This window comes from Manacus vitellinus, unplaced genomic scaffold, assembly GCF_001715985.3.
Source record: "Manacus vitellinus isolate BGI_N305 unplaced genomic scaffold, ASM171598v3 scaffold_1_pilon, whole genome shotgun sequence".
Lineage (NCBI taxonomy): Eukaryota > Metazoa > Chordata > Aves > Passeriformes > Pipridae > Manacus > Manacus vitellinus.
Window position 1 is genome coordinate 42,134,888 of NW_021939396.1, and position 22,330 is coordinate 42,157,217.

Sequence of the window (22,330 nt, forward strand, 5' to 3'; positions counted from 1 at the left end):
TAGTAAGAAGTTTTCCGGGGCTGAACATCAGTCAGAAATTATTTTCCGTAATCACCTATTTTTTTGTCCTTTAAAAGTATGCTGTCAAGAGGAAAGGCTGAATTACAAAAACACCTTATCTGTGTTTTTCAAAAATGTCATGTTACTTAACGTATATTGAATATGCAACTAACCTGCTCCATTTAACCCCTAAGACCTCTTAATCGCATACAAGGCTGTGCTAGAGCCCCAAATCCTAGCCTACTAAAAAAACCCAAACCTTTAGGCTGATGTTAAAAATAAGAAGTAATTTATTTTCATTTATAATTGGTTAGTGAATGAGGGTACCTAATAAGTACCTTCTAATTTCAGGAAACTGAGGAAACGTGACATTTAGAGAGGGTATTTGAGCACTTCTTTACTAGCAGAGTTAATTACCTGGACAGAGCAAAGCACATACCTATGTGTTTACAAGACTATTAGTGAGAACAAGAGAAAAATGAAATACTAAGCTACAACACTATGGGTACTTCTGGTGTTACAGAAGAATTCAGTAATGGCTGGATAAAATGAAGAACTACACTGTCATTTTTAAGGACTAAACAGATAAACACACTTAAACATTTTTTTTAATAGTTTTTTCCTGCTAGTTTTCAGGAGTGTCTTGCAGACTCCACAGTAAACTAGGTCCCTCTCCAAAGTATTCATCTGCTAGGAATGTGGTATGTTCAGTGGTGACTAGTCTGGGGCTAAAGGTACACCAGGGAAGGAATAAAATGATGGAGAAATAGTCTAAGATTAAGTTAGATCTAGCTAAGACCCATGAAGTTTCAAAAAACACACTCCAAATGCAGGGGATTCCCATAAATAATTTGGTCTTCAAGAGTTAATTAACTCCTTTCTCAAAGAAGAAGATTAAGCTTCATATAAAACCCCCTAGACTCCCTCATCTTCTAAGCAGTAACTTGGATAATTCTGATGGGGGTAGCAGCAGAAACACCACAATTTCAATCTCAGTCATAACAATGTACACACCAGTCTGAACTCTTACTTTCTGGTGGTGGGGGTAGGTGGGTGTACCCCCCCCCTTGCATTTGGCCTTACTATCAATTAAGTAAATGGTGAAATGATTCCAATGCCACTATATATGAAATGCTGAGGACACCAACAGGGCTTGGTGGCCACTAATTCCATGTTAAGGGACAACACTGGAAAGCAACTACAACAGTTAATCACATGATTAACAGCAGTCAGAGATCAGCCATATGAAATTATGGAAGAGTTTCTTACTATCTGGGAAGGTCTGGAAATTCCCTGGAGGTAATTCAGCCCTCCAAAATAAAAAGCAGCTTGTGTAATTCTTCAATGACTCTCAGGTTCAATACACTGCAGCACAAGAGGGGAGACCTGGTGAGTTAATTACTACCTCTGGTTGTCAGAGACAAAACTTAGCAAGAGAATCCTTCCTATTGAAGGACATTGGGTGAAATGGAGAAAGCAGACTCTTCCCTCTAGATCTTCCATTTAACACAAACAAACAAGAGCCAGAAATAACATGCCAGAGGGAATGCCTTTTTTCTTCTTTTTTGGTCGATATTTTTATAGAAATTGAAACATGCTGCTTCATATCCTAGGACCCACAGGACTTTTTCTACAGATAATATTACTTGTTAAAGCCATCGAAGTGGGCTGTTGTGTAATGTCCAGATCTCCCACTACCAATTGACCCATATGGCCACACACCATGGTCAGAGAATACAGATCTAAGGCTTCCGAGGGAGAAAATTCCACCATGTATATCTGGAGTTGCACCAAAGAGAGATTTTGAGTTTTAATCAACTTTCCTGACAACTATAAACAAAGGAAAAATGAAGTAGGTGCTCAGGTGGCTGCTCTCACAGGAACAGGATTAGCCTCACAGAGACAACAACTCAACTCTGTCACAGACTTGCAGAGTGACTGGGGTTGGAAGGGACCTCTGGAGATCATCTGTTCCAGCCCCCTGGCTCAGACAGGGCCCCTCAGAGCCACTAGCCCAGGACTATGGATGTCCTACCCAGGAACTGCTCAGCTCTTTCTAGCATGATAGTACTACATGTACAAAATCATTTTCAGGGTAAATTTTAAAGGCGGGGAATTTGCAATAGCAACATTAAAAATAGCCAAAATGACCTTGAAAGTTTAGTTTTTAAGTAAAACTAACATGTGTTTCATGGTGCCACAGTTCTGCTATATGTCACTGCACAGATGCAACAAAAAAGCTGAAACACTAATTTTCTGATTCAAAAAAAATCGTGTTAATGAAGTTAAATAACAGCTGAACCACAGAGAACCCAGGAAATGGGGCAGCCTATTTAGAGCATTAACGACACTTTGTTTACTGCTTAGGACGAATTCATCATGCAAACAGTCCAAAGTGAGATCCTGGCAGGCTCTGAATGTGCTCAGAGAGGCTGAGGCCAAAGACATTCTACATCCATATTAGGCTGTGGATCAAGTCCTGAGCTGGATTCAACAGTTCTGCTTTGCCTGAGACTTCGAAAACCCAATGATGGCAATTTACATGCAGAACTGCCAGTATTGGAACATACAAAAATTCACTTAATCACCCTGTGATCAAATGTTAGCCAGAGAAGCATGAAACTACAACAACTGAACTGGAAACCAGCTCCCATATTACAAGACTGAAGGAGGATGAGCAGGACTCTTGTACCCAGGGGAAGTGAAAACATTTGCAAATTTAACCAGAAACTTTAGCCCAAAGCATGAATCTAATATATATCTCAAATCAAATTTCTGATTTATACTAAGGAAACTACAGAACTAGTCTGCTTACTCAGCACAGAATTTATTTCTAAGAAAAGACATAAATCTACCTCCCTAAAAATGTCACTATGTTTATTATTATTATTATTATTAAACTGCTGAGTGCTCAGCAGTTTCAGCTGGCCTATGCAGCAGTGATTTTTTTTTTCCTTATGCCTTTGGATATTGTGGATAACATAGAATCATAGAATGGTTTGTGTTGGAGGGGACCCCCCAGCAATGGGCAGGGATACTTTTCAATAAGTCAAGTTGCTCACAGCCCCGTCCAGTCTGGCCTTTAACACTTTCAGCAATGGGACATCCACAACTTCTCTGTTCCATCACAGTAAAGAATTTCTTCCTGGTATCTGATATAAATCTACTCTCAGTTTAAAGCCATTGCCCCTTGTCCTATCACTACATGTTCTTGTACAAAGTCCCTCTCCAGCTTTCTTGCAGGGCCCCTTTAGGTACTGGAAGGATGCTCCTATGTGTCCCCAGAGCCTTCTCTTCTCCAGGCTGAACAACCCCAACTCTTGTAGTCTGTCTTCACAGCTGAGGTGCTTCAGTTCTCTCATCAGTGAAACAGATGCAACAGACAGGCAGTTCTACTACATTTAAGCCTTCCCACAATGCCCATTATTATGGTATTTGGATACCAGCTACTTTAACAATTTGGGCAACCAGCACACAGATCTTCATGTAACAGCTGGAAATGGACACAAACTTTGAGCACTTAATTTTAACAGTCTGCGTGGAAGGAATTGTCTGCTTAGTATTGTGCATATGAACAAATACTTCCTTTATAGCCGTGACTCAAGAAAATTTTCCTCTGAAAAGGAATCGGAGCTGTGCAGTGCAGTCCTTTGGTTCACCTCCTGACTGATTCTTCTCACACCTACACAAGCACATCCTGACACAATTTGGAGCTATTTGAACAGACGCTGACAAGCCCTGGAAGCTTAGTGTACTCCTGAAATCAAATTTTCCCATCCAGACTGTTTAGCTATTTGCACACGTATCTGGCAACTCAGGAACAACAGAGCTACATGTTGTTACTTAGACCACAGTAACATCATTCCTGTTACGTGCATTGAGGTTCCAGTAAAAGGTACCAATACAAATACTTTGTAAACAGAGAAAACAGAATGCCACATATAGAGGAATTTGGAAAAAAAAGTAACGTCAGAAATTAGGCCATCAATGATTTACTGCAGCACACTGAATACAGTGCTGGGCCCAGGAGACAAACGTTTTTGTATCCAATGGCAAGATTTCCACACAAATATTTTCATGGCTTTTGAAAGCAAATGCGTAATATCTCTTGAAAAACCCTGTTGACAGCAAGATCCTGCCCAGCAGAAGACAAGCAGTCAAGCTGGGTTCTGGCGTTTCCCAGGGCAGATTTGTTCCAGCTTAACTCAGGAGCTGTTAGGGAGGCAGCTTGCCCAGAGTTACTGAATAACCTATTACAGCATTTAACGGGGTTCATAACCCATGTCTTGCAACACGACGGTGAGCGATGGCAACCAAACCACCACTTCTTCTTTATGTGGTCCCATCTCCCTGATCAGACTATGTCCATATTAGCAAGTGAAACTTGGGCAAGGACATGCTCCTGGGAACTGTTGCCTACACTGCTACAGCATTACAGTGGTCTCTGGTACAGTTTTGTTCCCACACAGCCCTCCTTCCTCCAAAGGGCTCCAGGCCACAGCCTGGGAGTTTGCAGGCTGTTTGCTTGTGGCCACACACTCGCTGAAGACTGAGTTCAGCGGTATGGACACATGCTGTGCCATCCAAGTTTGTGCTGGTGCCAGAGGCATCTCTCTGGCGTGTTTACTAGAATAGCGTCTTAGTCAGTGAGTTATTTAGTATGTTGAAGTCTCCACCTCTTCAGCTAGATATATGAATCTGGATGCCAGACCTCCTGCCAAAATGATGTAAAAATGACACATTGCTTAAAAAACCTTGTTTCAAAATCAGCCTTTTCCTTCTAAAATATTAATAATAATGGTAATCAGACCAGCTGATTTATCTGAAAGAACTGTAGCTTTCCTTAGAGCCCTCCATAGCCATAAGTGAGAATCCTGAGAGAATGCTCAGACCTAAAACTACTTTGATAAAGATCATATCCTTTATACTCACCATTTCTGTCCTATTTTTTTTATGAGCTGCACACTAAGGTGCTCTCAGAAGCCAGAATCTGACCCAATTAGGGCAAACGCTGGCCTTCTTCTCTAGCACTGACCATATGCTTAGAGCAAGAAATAAAGACAAAAACCACCCCTTTCCAAGAAATTGCCATGCTTTGGGATATACACAAACAAAACTCTTTGGCAAGCCCAGGTAATGCACAAATAGAACTCATAAAAACTCTTTATGCTTCTTAAAGGGTACGTCAGTTTTAATAACTTCTCTAAGAATCATCATTTTACTTTCAAGTATCCTTAATTCCAAACACAGGTTATTAAATGAAAAGAGGTGGTACTAAGGTAGGACACACCCTAGAAGACTATGAAAATGATGATGCTCTAAAAAAATAGTAAAAAATAACTTATCTTCCTAAGTGTAGAAGGACTGATGGCACAACATCCTTTTAGCTAGAAAGAAAAACCTCAAACAACACAGTACTTTTCAAAGTAGTTTGGGGATATGCTGTGCTGCCTATTAACTGATGACATAAGCAATGACATTTTTTGTGAATGAGCCATATCTTATTTCTTTGTGCATTGCCTATATTGTTTTTTTCTGTTCTGCTGCGTAAGGTGCAAATTCCTAGGATGAGGAGCACGTGACATCATGTATTCTGAGAACTACATATTTTATCTGAGAGTGGGAGTCTTAGTTCCCTTATCATGCAGCCAGAGGCAAAGTTTCATCTCCAAAGTTATATTTAATGTCAGTAGACTGAGTCTACTTGAGCTGACACCCTAAATCCACTTCCCAGCTGACCATCTGAATGGTCTTGCTGTTTAAAGGTCACTTGATTTATATGATTGGAAAGTAACTGTCACAGATTCTTACTTGCAATTACACAGCCAAGGTTTTAAATCTTTTTGGAATCTAGGCCTTTTTTTCCTTTCTTTTAAGCCTTTGTTTCTGAACCCATTTGTACACAGAAACCTGAATTCTGTTTGCAAACAAAATCATTGAATCATAGAATGGTTTGGGTTGCAAGGGACCTTAAAGATCATCTAGTTCCAAATCCCTCATGCCATGGGCACCTTCCACTAGAACAGGTTGCTCAGAGCCCCATCCAATCTGGCCTTGAACACTTCCAGAGATGGGGCATCCACAAGCTCTCTGGGCAACTTTTTCCAGTGCTTCATCACCCTCAAAGTAAAGAATTTATTCCATATATCTAATCTAAATTTCCCGTCTTTCAATTTGAACCCATTACTCCTGGTCTTATCACTACAGTTCCTAATGAAGAGTCTCTTTCCAGGTTCCCTGTAGGCCCCCTTCAGATATTAGGAGGTTGCTATGAGTTCTCCACACAACCTGCTCTTCTCCAGGCTGAACAGCCCCAACATTCTCAGCCTGTCTTCAGAGGGGAGGTACTCTAGTCCCCTTCTCAACTTCGTGGCCCTCCTCTGGACTTGCTCCAACAAAATGCTGAGGTAGGGCTCTGGTCAGAGCACCTGGGAAGTGGCAGGACATCAGCAGCAAAATCCCGCTTGTGCTCTGCCCTCCATTCCCCTCTCCGGCCTCCAGCAAACACCCATCTGCTACTTCTCATCACAGACACAAAGATTCATATCTCTGCTGCTCTCTTTGTAAAGAAGTCGCCTATACACTGCATTATATTTCAGACATCAAAGTGATCACTCCTTGTGTAGGCTTATGCCAACAGCTACATCAGTTTTGGGGTAAGCGCTGGCAACCTCAGAACCATACAGGCAGAGAAGATGACTCTGGCACTCAGCCTGGACTGCACAGCAGTTATTTCTCTACACACGAAACTACTTGCAACAGCAATATAAACTCACAGTAGCTCGTATCTGCACATCAGTTTGTTCAGTTCAGCATCTTCCTTTTTTGCACCATAAGGTTAACAGTTTTCCTGCATTATCTGAAACCTGGGAAATATGTTTGTCCATGGAATTTACCAGTTACTCTCCTGTCTTAATTGAAATATTTTTGTGTGAGCAGCTGGTAATCCATTTATTCAGGTAGGATTTCCATTGAAATAATAACTGAGTTCAGTATAGCTTTCTGAACCCCTTAATACATCACTATACCAATGCCTGTGGGTTACTACACAAATTAAAGTATGTGAAATTGACTGTTTCCCTGAGGAAGTCAGGAAGGCAACCTTTGTCTGGAGTAAGTGCTGGAATGTGGGATGTTTTCTTTTTACTTGTTTCCAAACATATTCCCAGGTAGTGGGAAAATCTGTCTCACATTAATAAAAGATCACGTCTTTTATAAACCACTTAATTATGGTGCTCATTCCTATTTTTAGTTGTCCAGTTGATGAATTACTTTATAAGTTTGGAAACTGTAGAATGCAGTCACTGAGATATACTCATACCCTCTCCATGTTCTTTATGCCTTGGTCAGAGTGTTTCTTGTTGAGCAGTCAAGAAACATGAGGTCCAGTAAAGTGAAAAGCAGGAGAAGGAAGCACAGAAATCTTGTGAAGGAGATCAGAAAAAAATCCCAAAGCCTTTTTATTACAGATAACTGGGGGGAGGACCTGTTGATTTAAGATGCCACCACTCCCATTTGCCAGAATTTTGTTCATATTTTCAAAAAGTACAAATTGGGTTTGTAAAAACACAATTTCTTGCAAGGTTGGCCTATTACTTATCCTTAAACCGTTACTACCAGAGAGGAAACTGGAGCATAACCAGTGTGTCTGAAACAAGAAAGGACTATATAAAGTAGATCTTTTGAGGCAAAAGTGATCTCACAGTGTTATAAATTGCAAAGTTATTTTCCACAATAAAGAACTTATTTAGGTAGATATAAGAGGATTGGGAGATCAACAGAGAAATGTATCCAAAAGTATTATGCAGCTCAGTAAAAAATATTAACTCTTTGCTCCCCTCATCATGTGACATTCACAGTGATCTCAAGTAAATCTACTCACGTGGATAAAACACAGTAAGCATGGGGCATTTACTAAGTAGGAAATAACATTCATCTGACCACACGGAATGAAAGAGAAATTGAACCAAAAGGCTCTTTCTAAAGAAAAGAAAGATTGCTAAAAGAGAACAGCAACAACAAAAAAAAATGTAGAGGCGTAACCCTAACATCAAAAACACTGATGACAGTAGGATTATTTTCTACTCAATACTGGCCAATGTGCCATGATGAAGGTTTCAAAAGGTTCACGTATTTATTTTCCTTCTGCTTGTTTTTTCCCCTCTGAGATCTGTTTAGCTAAGGGCTGGATGTATGACAGAAACCTAGAAGTTTTGAAAAGCATTGCTTTATAAACCAAAATGGAAATGAACTTTGAATGTAAGCTACTTTCTTTCCCTTGAGACAGTGCTGCCTCTCCTGCTCCCTGCCTGTCCTGCTGGAATACTGCCAGAAGCGTAGATGCTATGTATACCTCATGTGAGTCAGATGTGAAAGCCCAGAGTACTTTGGGATCCTCCATCAAGGTTGTTTGGAATGCTAAGCAGCATTAACTGCTAGAAAGAAATTGCACCCTTATTCAACAAAACAAGGACAATGCCACACTATTCGCAGAATTAATGCAGAGGAAATTGGTAACAATAGTGCTATGTGTTTGTTTGCTTTAGCAGCCTCAGTGTTTAAGAGACAGGAGGTGCCAAAGTTCAGGCTGATCATGAAATTGCAGCGTATCCCTTGGTATATGTAAGACTTATGGGGACAGTATTTGACTCCTTGGTACACACTTGTGTACCCAAAGCCACACAAAGACAAATACAGCAGAAACCTTGGAAGGTGCTTAAGGACTAAGGAACAACTTAGGTGCCTTGAGGAGACAAAGAGGCTCTCCAGCACCTGTAGAAGGACTGGTTCCATCAAAGATCTTCATCTGCAGCCAGTTCTTAACATGGATAAGCTGCTCTGGATTTACTTTCCCGAGTGCTGCTGTATAGGCCAAAGACAGGCAGATTTCCACAGGGAAAAATAAGAGTAGTAGTGCTCACACAAAGGTCATGTGCTCTGTTGAAGTTTATTTACATCCTTGTTTCAATGTACAAGGATACTAAAGCACACCAAAGAAAATAACTCAAGATTTTCTTTAAACATGAGAAAAAACAACTTATTTTTATCCCTGTCTTGCTCTCAGTCTTACTGAATCACTTAAGCTGCAATATTCCAAAACTACTCGGGCTGAGGAAAACAGCTGGCTTGAAAAATTTCAGTTCAAATATTAAAAGTTTCACAAATCCTCTGAAAACCAGGGTACTATAACGGGAACCACTGGGCAACTTTCCTAATTGGCGGTGCTACCAATCTATTACACAGTCAGGAATTTACATGTTTTGTTTATCGCACTCTACGTTATCAACTGCCCTCCAGTAAGCTGAAAATAGGCAGTTAAATAAAAACAGGATGGAAGCAGAAGAGGCAGAGCTGCCAGCTGAACCCAGACAAGCCCAGAAAAACTGTTCTGTGGCCAGTCCGGGCAGTGAGAGACACCAAAGGACAGGTTTTGTGTCTGCCATGGCCTTATAAAGCTATACCAGACACAAGCACACGCACATCACTCTGACAGAGAAGGTTTTCACAAATGAATAGTCTGTACCTCTCCCAAGGTCATGTGCCTGAAACCCACAGCCAGTCAGACGGACTGTTAAATGCGAGTGGAGCCATACAGACTGTCAAGATAAAATTATCATAGTCATATTTCAGCAGATTGAAAAGAAACCTGAGATGCATGTTCAGATTAGCTGCAAGAAATAGGATACCTGGACAAGCAACAGGCAATCCTATCAGCATGCTGTAAAGAAAACTGGAGCAGGTTTCACACAAACCAACCTCTGGAGGAAGAGTCAAAACAGTTCCTTCTTCTGAGGCAGTACGTGACTGTTTCTAGAGCCATGTGATGACAGTGTGGTCAGAATTGTACCTCAGATCAATCTGTGGGACTACAAAGAGCACTCAGTGCTGAAGTCTCCTTTCCTAATTCACAGGACAAATTTAAAATGTTTCTGTAGTTGCATAAAAGATCCCACCTAGGAGTCAATTTCTGAATGTTTGCAGTTCTCAGAACAACTCCAATGAAGTGAAAACCAGTGAAGGTTAACGAGCTTTTTATTTTCTGCTAACTCCAAAATAAAACCCAACAAACAAGTAGCTTGCAATGTGTTCTTAGACACTTCAATGTGATTGTGTGTGTGAGATACTAAAGGCAAAGTTTTACAATTTTTAAGTTTCCATTGTGTAATAAATAGTGGGTATTACAAAAATTTTAGTATCTTTAGAGAAAGACTAGATTTAGGATTGCAATGATGGATTTAATTTCCTGAGGTTATAAAGTTAAGCTATAAAGTTCTTGTGTCAGGTCAAGAGAACTCCTGACACACCAGAAACTTTCACTTCATGATGAATTAAATCAGATAAAACTGTTGCTTGAAAGATTATAATACCAATGTCCTACTCAATAACCATACGTGTACAGGTTGTTGCTTTTACATTTGTAAGTGGGTTTTGCACCTCTTACGTTTAGTAATATGTGATCCTATCTTTGGAGTGCCTGTTACACTAATATGAAGTGACACTTCCTTAGTAAGGGTTTAAATTTTAGTTGACCTTCCATTCTGCCTGGACAGGTGAATGAATCGGATTGTCAATTCTGTAATAACTAGTTGAATTTTACTTTTAATAAGATTTCCAGTGTAGATTATTTTTCGAGCAGTTCTACCCATCAGTTTTCTATAGGGTCAGAAGAACTGTTGTTCTGCATCATGAATTGCATACGGCAGCATAAAGCAAGGATAAATCACAAGTACAAGATTTGATAAATAGGAGACAAAAGATAAGGAGTTCACCTTCAATAAACAGTTGAATTGTGACTACTAAGGTCTGGCGTTGAAAGCAAAATAGGAGATACTTGGTAAAGAGAGTTACACTTCAGTAGCGTGACTGCCACATAGGCTTTCCATGGCCTTCATTCAAAGCTACAGCTGCTTAGCATCTCTGAAAATCAGACACAAAGGATAATATTGCATTTAAAGCCACGGAAAGTTTATGCATGCAATGCACTGTCTTCCGCCACCAATAATCCTGGAGCATAAACAAGGTTATTTCATGAATGAAAAATGAATGCATTTATGAATGAATGGATGTGCTTTCCAAACAGTCATTAGGGCAGAGGGGAGTAGGGTGTCAGAAGAGAGGTTTCTTTTCCTAACACTCAGACAATCTGATCTCTTTCAGGGTTTGACCCCATGAGGAAATGTAAAGCACAAAGACATCTTGGAATACCTTCATTTTGGTCTCTGTCGAAGACCATATTCTCTCCTCCTCCACAACCACACACATCCAGTTTACTCAAGATTACTGCTGGCCAGGTGAAAACAAGAGGGAATGCCATTCCTGTCATCACTCCTCAACCAGAGAGTCTGAGAAGGGCACATACATGAAGTACCTTGGTCTACAGACAGGTCATGAAAAAGGGAGAAACAGAAGAATCACTACAGATTGATCTGAAAGCATACAGCATGAGCCACCTGGGGTATTCACCATAATGGGATTGAGAATGGCATCAGAGCCAAGAGGGATTTGGTTTAAATTGTAAAGGTCGCATGGTATTATTGTGCTGGTGTGATAGATTTAGCCAAGTTTCATTAGCAAACTCAGATTTAAATATGCTTGTCATTTTAAATACCAGTACAGGAATCACAGCTGCTATATTTTCCATGACACGTGGAAGGGACTTAGGTGGGAACAAACTTATTCATTACATAGACTTTTCTTCTTAGAAAAACAGCAATTTCTTTAGCTCAAACTTTAGCACTTTAAAAAGATAGTTTACAAGTGTTACCTGTTCTCTCTTGCTGCTTTTGCCACTTCCTACAATATTTGGAAGGTCCTGCTCTCTGTTTAAAAGGTAAGTTATCAGATGTGGCTAATAATTCCCCAGCACATCTCTCTGACTGTTGCCTACGTCATCAAGGGAAATTAAATGACCCAGACTGTACCTTCATTGCAATAATGCAGTGCAAAGTTGCTTCAGAACAATTGCAGTTCTGCAGCTGGTCCGTTCCCTTGCCCTGCTTCCCCTCCAAAGCAAAGGAGCTGAGGGAAAGATGCCCAGGGAAGGTGAACAGTGGTGACAGAATTTGTAATGATAATAACATTTCTGTTCCAAAAGCAAGAGTCAGACCAAGACCCTGTACCGGAAAGGTCTCCTGCTTCATCACCTTCTCCAAAATGTGCACCATCCAGGGAATATCTTCATGGGCTATAGCTGACAGACCCCAACTTCCTCCCTGAGCTGTCCAGGTACAAGGCAGCTCCTAAGTTGGTTTCAGCTTCAGCAGTTGCTAAAATGCTGTGCATCATCACTGGGCACAGTGTGGTGATAAGTGAGCTCTGCAACTCGTGACTGGCGTTGGAGAACATCCCACCAGCCTGGGGAAGAGACAGAGGGGAGCTCATGTTGCCATGTGCAGACATGTCCTACATCTGAACGGGGAGTGGGGACACTACACCTTCATGCAGGAAATTCAAAACATGATTCCTTGAAGCTTTCCTCATTCCTATCTTTCTTCTTCTGACATTGGTGACATTTACAAACATGTATGTCTGAAGCCAACCCAGGGATAAAGCCTTGTGAAGAAATGATAGCTCAGCTAGATTTATCAGACTTTTGTTCATTAGAGAAATCTGCTTACAATGATAACAGATCCTGATCGTAAAAGTGTCTCAGGAGGCAAAGCCTTTTCTCATGAGAAGTTCGGTAGAAATGAAGAGGGACCAAGCGCATTGTTGAGTTACCTTAAAGACAAAAGTTTGTACAATGTATCTGTACACATATATCTACTTATGTGTATATACAAATGTATACATATATACTCACACTTTAAAGGTACTTGAGCTTTTCCTTTTCAAATCTGTGACAAGAGTGTGAGGATGAAAACTTAAGAAAGTTTCAAAAGCTCACAAACATATTCAGTGAAAAAGCTTTTCACATCATTCTTGTACTCAATGTACAGTATTAAAAACCCCCAACATTTTAATGGCTGACTACTACTTATAAATGATTAATGTATTGTATTGCACGTAAAGTGCTCTCCTGTTTCTAGGAATACCTTGTTGGGTAATATTCTCATTTGTGATTCATATACATGTTCTTTTATAATCACAGTGAAATAACAGTTTCTGGGGAAGTGGTTTTTAAAAGTTTGTTGGGTGCTATAGGAGATCAAAATATAATAAAACTTACATAGAAGCAAAAATCATGCATGAACAACATCATTAGCTTTAACAATGGACTGAACAAATGCACGTAACTATAAACAGGATGGACTGAATTTTTCATCCTGGCAATTAATCGCGGAAGGCTACATTCAAATGAACAGGCTGAGCAGATAAGCTTGCACGTATCACCATAACCATTTGCTTCCAAAACATACATATACGTGCCTGGGTTCCCACTGGCAGGGAAATTCTCACTGCAAGATATCAACATAGATCTTTACACACAGTGTTTGGGATACTATATGCAAAGAAAAGCACACATAAAGCAGTGTCAGCAAATAGTAATCACAGTCTTTATTTCAGTGAGCAGAGAGGTGGCCAGAGCAGCTGGGATGACCTCAAGTTCACATCCCAGCATTACCAAGAAGCAGAAAACAACTGCCAAATATGCCAGATATGACACTTCAAGATTTAGTCACCTGTTGTTTTGTTTTAGTGAGGGAAGACATTGAGATAGTGGCTAGGAATGACATTTTGCTTGGCTTTTTGAAATAAAAGGAAATACTTTCTGTAAGAATGGAGTAAGCAGAGCACTGAACAACTCTAACAGTGGATCACCCCCAAGCTGAAACAAAATTCTCACAGTGACCACAGAACTTCTACTACTGCCCATGCAGTCCTGGTGGGGACTCTTGAATCTCACCTATCAGTGCCAAAAACTAGAAAATAAATGGATTTCCAGCGTAGCCCTCTGCATTTAGAACCAAATTGTTTAGTTGTGGGGCTTTGGCATTTTTGTTAATAAAAGTAAATTGAAAGTGCAGTGATCAGCCAGTGAACAGCAGTCTTTGTGGAATTACTTAGTCATCCAAACTGAACACGGAACACATAGGTTAACTTACTGCTTCCCAAATATCAAATAAAAATAAAATATGAAGAGAACAGCCTAAGTCTGATTTAAACAATGGAGGAAAAGAGCACAGAACAAAATGTTACAGAAGTAAAGGATTTTTTTTCCAGAAAATTATATGGCTAGAATAAAATTATAGAATTGTTCAGAATAAAAGGAATGCAGCAAATAATATATTTTACCTATATAAAGATTGGTTTTGAGCAATTGTATTGAAATGCAGTGTTTTGAATGCAATATCCAAATATCACAATACTCCCTTAATACAGAGCTATATGGATCTTATTTGGCCAAAATAAACTACAGAATAGAGAAATCTTAGAGGCTTAAATTGCTCTGGGATTTCTGTATAGCCTCTTTGCAGAAATACTAACCCAAAATGTAATGTAAGAAAGGTAGCAATATTTCGAAAACATCAGTACAAGGGAGTGACAGGTATTAAAGACACCCCCTACCTTCCACAATTACATGAACTGTATCAGTTTGAAGAAATAAAACTCTTTCCCTCCTTGCTATTGTATTTATTTTCATTCCCCTCAACAGCAATATAGTCTTCTATGGAATGTAAGGGCATTTTAAAACCTGAAATGTGAAGGTCATTAACTGAATTAACACAAAGGATGAAAAATAATTTTTTAAATGCAGTACCAATATTTATATAGCAGTTTAAAAGGCCATAATCATTACAAAGTCTATGTAATTGTTTGTGTATATGATGGGCTTCGGGGGGGATGAAAAATGTGCCTTGATGTGCCTTGTAATCCCTGGATGAACTTCAAGACCCCTGCCTGCAGGACCAGCTCCCGCACTAGGAAATGCTGTTCTGTCACTGAGAGATCCACAGGCGAGACGGTCCAGCCATGTCTCTGGTCCGGCCATGTCTCTGGTCCGGCCATGTCTCTGGTCCGGCCATGTCTCCACTGTAGATGCCAGGAGCCCTGCCAGGTCTCTGTGTGTGTGCCAAGCTGCCACACAATGGCCAAGGGCAGAACCAGGTGGGACCATCCCCATGCCCTGCCCTTGGCCTGCACTGGGGGAAATCCAGAAACACCAGCAAAAAGAGAAGTGGTGCATTCAACAGGCTCCTTGGTCTGGACAGTGGAGGGACCAGGACTGCCAGCAGGACTGCAAAAACTACCTGCTGTGCTGCTTTCACCTAGGTTGGGAGATGCGAGCCCTGTTCTCACCGCTGCTGTGGGATTGCAAGTTAAGGGTGGCATGTTCCTGTGTTTCTCTCTGCCCTCTGGGATATCGGCTCTCACCCACCCTGAGTGCAGTCAGCAGGGTCACTCTCTTGCTGTGTCTGCATGCTACGTGACTCCAGTGCTGCCTGTGCTTTCATGCTCTACTGTTACACAGTAAAAACAGGGAAGGTTTTCTGCTGAGGCAACAGTCAGTACAAAGCACTACCACAAAGACCGCAAGCAAAAGCCACCCACAACAAAAGAGAATTCGGGATGCACAAAACAAGTCTACACTGTTTATTAGCATTGTGTGAATAACTTGCCAGGCCTTCTCTACCTCCACCCTCTGTGCTTTAGTACCAAAAGGTATTAAGAAGCACTCCAAACGCCTGAGTCTGACTCTAAGAGGCTAAAAATCTTAACAGAAATTGCATATGGAATTCCCTTTCTTTCATAAGCTTCAGAAACATATGCTTTGAAATCCCCAGGGCTCTTCCATCAAACAATGTAGAGGTGAATAAATGTAGCAAAGACCAAAGGTATTACAGGGAAGATTCTTCTCTGCCTTTCATTGCATTTTACAGCTGCTCACATTTGTACTCTTAAGTTCAAAGCTTGAACACAAACTGTCACTGTCTGACAAAAACTTTGTGCTCTGTATAAAAAAGCACCCAACCACATTTTCAACAGCATTTTTTCATCTCCAAGAAGAATATTTTAAAACATAAATCATACTTCTCAAAGCCACTGCCAGTACCCAAGCGCTCCCCATGAAGACAGTTAACTGCACCCTACCCGTAGAAATGATGCTCCTCCAACCGCTTGCTCTGTTCCCTGCTTCTTCTGCCTCAGAGTGTTCAGATCAGATCCTGCCCCGGAGAAAAAGCAGAGTCAAAGGCTTGCGATACTCAGAGCTGAGTCCTGGAGTCAGGCTGCAGGAGGATCAAGGAGTACTGGGCTGAAGCAGCATGGAAGGGAGACATATCAAAGTATACTATCGCTCAACCATCACGCACAGGTAATGTCAGAGCATCTCCATTTGAAACTGTTGGTCACCATCTGGTGATAAAATAAGGAGATGCCAAGTTAGTTAAAGTAAGCTTGTGCATACTGGCATATTTTACTTACACTACATAATGAAACCCGTTGTCACCTTCATTCATACTGTTGTGTCTTTCCCACTTGAACAGTTTTATACAATTTGTGGGGGTTTTTTCTCTCCTTTGCTTCAATTACAAGCTGATTTCATCTTTCCATCACACATGCACATGCACATAAGACTGGATGCACTTGAGACTGAATGTGGCACTTAGTGTCATGGTCTAGTAACCGCAGTGGTAGTGGATCAGATGATCTCAGAGGTCTTTTCCAACCCAGCTGATTCTATGATTTTATAATTCTATGGTACCCTTCCAATTCAAGATGCTTCTAATATGAAAGGAAGATAAGTGCAAGAGACCTACAAAGTCATGCCACTCCTAAAAACAGGAACAGAAGTCAGCCATTGGGATGAATTTGCTAAACAAGGCAGAATTAAAGGGTTAAAAAAAGCCCCACAACTCTGGTTCTTTCTCTACTTCACAACTCTTTGGTGTGCATTGGTGAATCCTGGACAGCAGCAAAATTAGGCCTAGTTGACCTTTAAAAGAATGAATAATTTCCTAACATGTTGAGATGTTTTAAATATACGTAACAGCTTTAAACACCCAAAGTGCTCTGCTTCTAATTATTATGTGAAATATTTGAGGAAAATGTAGATGATATCTCTAATCTGTTAATTACCAGCTGGCTCCTAGCGTGCATTATTAAGCTACTATGGCAGTGACTAATGCCTCTGACAATACTAAATTACCAACAACACCTTGTGGAGGAATGTGACCTGAGCAGCCTAGAAAGGACTAGCCGCAGGTGTTTATTTTCAGATAAAGACAGTTTATTAACTCAGGCATAAGACAAAAACCCTTAAATACCACATGCACATGTCTGGAGGAGGAGAAGGGCTGCACCCCAAGCCCCATGCGCTGCCTACCCCATGGGCACCACTGTGCCTCGTGGCTGGAGTAACCCAGACACCTGCATCACACTCTCTTTGCTCATGGGACAGATGGGGAGGAGGAAGAGCACCCAGGATTCCTCTCTGGAGGTATTTTAGATGCAGTGGGCTTTGCACCCTGCTCAGTGACTTTGGTAGGGATGCTGGTTGTGCAGAGCTGGTGCTGTACCTCACACTGATGTTCAGGACTCCACTGCTTCCAGCCCGGCAGTCCCAAAGTCTGTGTGCCCACAGTCACACATCACAGAGGCTCGATGTCAATGTGAGTTTGCGTATCCCAAAAGGGATGGGCCCTATGCCATCCCTTCGTACAGTTCAGTAATTCCCTGATGTGAAGCTCACGAGGGAACTCCTGCTGAAGCGAAAGCAGGCTGCAGGGCTGCTCAGCTGCAAGGCATGTCAGGCAGGAGGTCTGAGAGTCTCAGGGATGGCAGGGACTTCCAGCTAGGGAAGATGAAGGAAACTTAATTGCCCACAGAAGGTCCCTCTGCACAGCTGCAGACCAAGCACAGCCGTTTTCCCGTCACCTTTGAATATAAAGCTTTTTTTCCCCTTCTTTTTTTCACTCAATGCACGTTCTGCCAAATCGATTAAATTAATAACATTATTGCTTGGACAGGAACTTACATGTCTTAGTCCTAAGTGTGTGAAATAACATTACTCTCCTTTCCAATCCTCCTGGAGTGGTTAGGAAAACCAGTCTTCTCTTGCGCAGTTGCATTAAAAAAATTGCTGAACAAACCTATTCTGCTGTAATGGGAAGGGACACATTTTCTTCCCTACTGTAAGTAGGTCAATGAAAACATGATGTTGTGAGAATGAAACTATTTTCCTCCGCCTTCTTCCCCCTAATGGCAGTTTCAAATCATTCCGATTTAATTATGTCTGTAGTGTTAGCTATAATAACATTGTAAGGTTATTAACAACTGATGTATTGGTGGTCCTAAAGTCTGGGATTTGTGCTTCCTTTGTGGGCTTATTTTAGCCTCAGGTATACACATGCAATTCCTATATATAGGAGCACATCACTGCACAGTTAAAAAAAGCCTGCAAAGAAATCTGGATGTGAAATGCAACAACACATTATGAGGCACAAAAATTTAACTCTCAGCTCTGAGATTCACCCTGAGCTTCTGCATCAATGTGATCTCTTTGTAAGGATGAAATTCTATCATCTACTCTAAATTTGTAAACAGCAAACTTGTTCTGAATTAATACTGGCATAAGCAAAGCCAGAGTATTTTCAGTGGAACTATTACAATTCATAGCAACTGGAGACTTCTCTGCATGTGTATCAGGAGGGATTAACCAGTAGCTGGAGAAACATTCAACTTGCAGCTATAACTATCAGAATACTAAATGCAAATTTAAAGGCCACTGGAAATAAAAAAATACACCGGAGGAGAACACCCCTCTCCCCAGTGAGAAAAAGGAAAAAAATTACATTACTAAAGAGAATATAGAATGCCTGAAGTATTATCAGAAGAAATGTTAAAAACCAAAATGGGTGTTGCTTTTCTACTGACTGCCTCTATTTTAGAACAGATGGTGTAAATTAGTTTTGTTGACATTATCTGAAAAAAGGAAAAAGTAATTAATTCACCTCGCATAATGCCTGTTGTAAGCTCTCACTCACCCACACAAGCACTCCAAAGGCCCCCCTCTGCAACCAAATGTTTGCCATAGCAAAGGTTACGTGCTCTTACAACCCACTCCTTGTATCCTTATCGTGAAAACAACAGGCCTGACTAGGACAGTAAAGCTAAGCAAATACAAGCGGGCACCACTGTATCCTCAGTGTGAAATTTTTACCCTATAAAACCCCATGACTTCAAAGGAAACTTGGATTTCAACCAAAGAATCCAATTACATGTTTCAAATTTAGGATGGACTGTCAAGTGCCAGCTGACAAAGTGATGTCCCCAAGTATTTCAGGACAACAATATTTGAGCTGAAATGCAAAGCCAGCTGTTTATGCCTTAACCACTTACCTAAGGAACATTTCAAAATGAGGAAATTATATGATGATTAAGTGCCTCCTGCACCTCAGCAAAACGCATTTCACTCTGCAGAGAGATCTTTGAAACCAGAATGCAGAAAGCATGTCTATCATTAAAGCAATTCCATATGCAGTATTATCACCCATATCACCAAATCATAGGCATGGTAGAAAAGATACGTAATCCACCTCCCACTGTGAGATAAAGTCGGATACACTTCAGTCATGTTTATTAAAGCCATTCCTAACACTCCCAGTGATGGAGACTCCACATGAACCATTGGCAGTGTATTTCAGGGATAACACTTTCCTTCAGTTTACCTCCTCTTTCTTGCTTCACTTTAGATGCATTTCTCTTTGTCTGTGGCACAGAAAAGAGATTAGTGGCCCACTCTTTGCAACAGCCTATTCTATCTGTGCTTGAAAAACTGCCCGTATCCTACTCACTCCTCAGCAGACTCTTCTTTTTTAGGCCCCCTGGGGCATGTCCTACAGATCTCTGGTCATTTTTACTGCCTTATTCTCCACATCGAAAGTGGTCATCAGTTTCTTTAAGTGCAGTGCTCTAAACTGAACACAGGACCCCAGCTGAGCACTCATCAGTGTGGCCATTGCTACCTGCAGGCTGTAGTTCCATATGCATCCCAATATCACACTTTCCTTTTTTTCCTTTCTATAATGCAACAGCTCAACATTGCCAACTCATGTTCAGCTGGAGATCCACAGTAACCCTTGTCCTTTCCTGAAGAGGTGTTGTCCCACTGGCTGTTCCCCAGCCGGTGTCAAGAGCTACGAGCACACAGAATCCTCTGGAGCTACACACACCACCACTGCAGCCTCTGTGTGTCTGGGGAGCCAACTGTGCCTTTGAGATGCCTCCTCATAAAAGACATCGACTTGTGGATAGTTTTTAATTAGCACACAGTGCAAAATACTGCAAATCCATCAGGCACCTGGACAGTATTTGCATAAACTTCCCTCTTTTTATTTGCTCTATCCACCAGTAACAGAGTGGAAAAACAAGGACTATTTCTTCCAAGGCTGAAATACCCAATTTTGTGTCCTTGTTCTATATTGAGCCTGTCAGTGTAGATAGTCATGCCTAGTACAAGCCCAAGCAGTCATCTACAATGGTGTACAACAGAAAAAGGATAGGACTAATGACCTGTGAAATAGGTATGGACAGACCTGGCTGGGGCTGCTTTCTGGCAAAGCTTGGTTTCTCTTGGACGTAACATAATGGCTGACTTATTTAGTACTTTACACACACAGTTACAAAAGCGGAGGCACTGTACACAAGGAGTTTATTTCCACTTTCAGAAAAAGAGAGTGGCCTGAAACATTATCAGTCCATCTCCTTATTTTATGATTTTTTCATAGAGAATATACTGTTTCAATGAAAGTGGATATTAAAAAGTGTAACAGCAAAGATTAAGTCCATTCAGTCCAAGTTACCACTGAGGTATGAGTAACTGCATGTGACTCTCAGTGAACACCTATTCCCCCTTCCATGAAAATATACTGTCCTGAGAAGAGTTTATCTAAGCCTGGAAACTACTTTTCTTTCTTCAAAAAGTCTTTAAACTCTTTACACTTTTAATTCTATTTAGGAATCCATTACCAGACTTAATGTAGATGAAGAACTTGTATTTGCTTGGATTCTTTCAACCATCCACTATCTCATTTAGTTATTTAGTTGTATGATTAATGAAATTGTACTTACTATCACCTACAGTCACATAATTGCTTTTTGCCATCATCATTTTAGCAAGTTTCCTCTGCTTACCCCCACTTACTACTATAAAACCTTTTTTCAGTTGCTCTGCTAAATTTTATGACTCACCTGAAACTTGATATATCAGGTATTAGAGTCAAGCTGAATATATTATTTATACATTTTCAGCAATTTTCAAAGCTAAAGTTATTGAAAATAAATAGTTTTATCTCTGCTAAAAGAAATATTTTACCATTCTTTTGCTGAGCAGCATTCATTCCTCCATGCTTTCACATAAGAACTTCCGACCTGGTAAGCAGGTACAACTGTTATCTTATAGTCATATTTCATCCCCCCAAAGATGGTTCTCAGGGACCATCAGAGCTTACAAATGCAAGGGATTGCTCTACCAGCTGAACGTCTACACCTTTGCTGACGACTTTCGTTTTGAACTGACATGGGTCTAAGGAAGACACACTCAGGGGGCTCCCTGCAAGCCACGCAAAACCTCTTGTATTTGAAAATGTGTCTCCTCCAGAAATTTCCTCCCTGAGACTCTGTAGGCAAGCAGAGAAGATGAAGCCAAGGATTTCTGCTGCATTACCACTTCTGGATATGCTGCCAGCCTGCCCTGATCGCTATGATTATGTGTTCAATGGGTCTACCAACTGCAGACCTACAGTTGGGAAGACAACCTAGAGGTTCGGATGAAGAGGCCTGGAAGGTGGCAGAGAGAAATGGGAAGCCAAGATGCAGAACAGGTTGTAAGGGAAGTAATGTGATATATGGCATTATCAGAAGTGGGTTTTTTAAGAGGTAAAACATGGCTTGTTTACAGAATAGCCTGGCAGAGAACATAGCTTGACTTTCAGCTCCATTAAGCTCTTCTTGCATTCCTGTACCAACCAGCATAATACAATTTGTACCTGCATGAAACTGATGTGATTTATTTTCCCTATTGAGACATTCAAATTGATCAAACTTTTAAGAACAAATATAAAACCATAAAACCCCTTGCTTTTTTTTTTTTTTGATCTGTTTGGAAATTCGTTTGATCTGTTTGGAAAGACGTTTTGTTGATGTATATACACAGAAAAGTGAAATATTTGTTATTGTAATAGCAATTAAAAATATACATCAAATAGCAAGTGCTTTCATACTTGGATCTATGACGTGCCTTTTTTCCTGGGTTCTAGTCTGCAAAGGACTGGCTAGCTTGCCCAGACTAAATTTAGTTTCTCAAGTAGGTGAGAAAGCTTTCAGTCATACAAGATAGTTAGGAGTCCATATTAAAAAAGTGACAAGATTTCAGAATAACCAACTCAGA

At 40.7% G+C, this 22,330-nt stretch overlaps 1 protein-coding gene across 3 annotated transcripts in view; it reads right to left on the reverse strand.

The window, feature by feature from the left end:
- The window catches only part of DTNA (dystrobrevin alpha), a 183,566-nt gene that overhangs the window by 155,931 nt on the left and 5,305 nt on the right, over positions 1 to 22,330 (reverse strand). For all 3 annotated transcript variants that reach the window (XM_018080470.2, XM_018080513.2, XM_018080506.2), the window contains exon 2: positions 16,033 to 16,106. The gene's annotated coding sequence lies outside the window, so the exon portion shown is untranslated. The remainder of the gene's footprint in view (positions 1 to 16,032; positions 16,107 to 22,330) is intronic.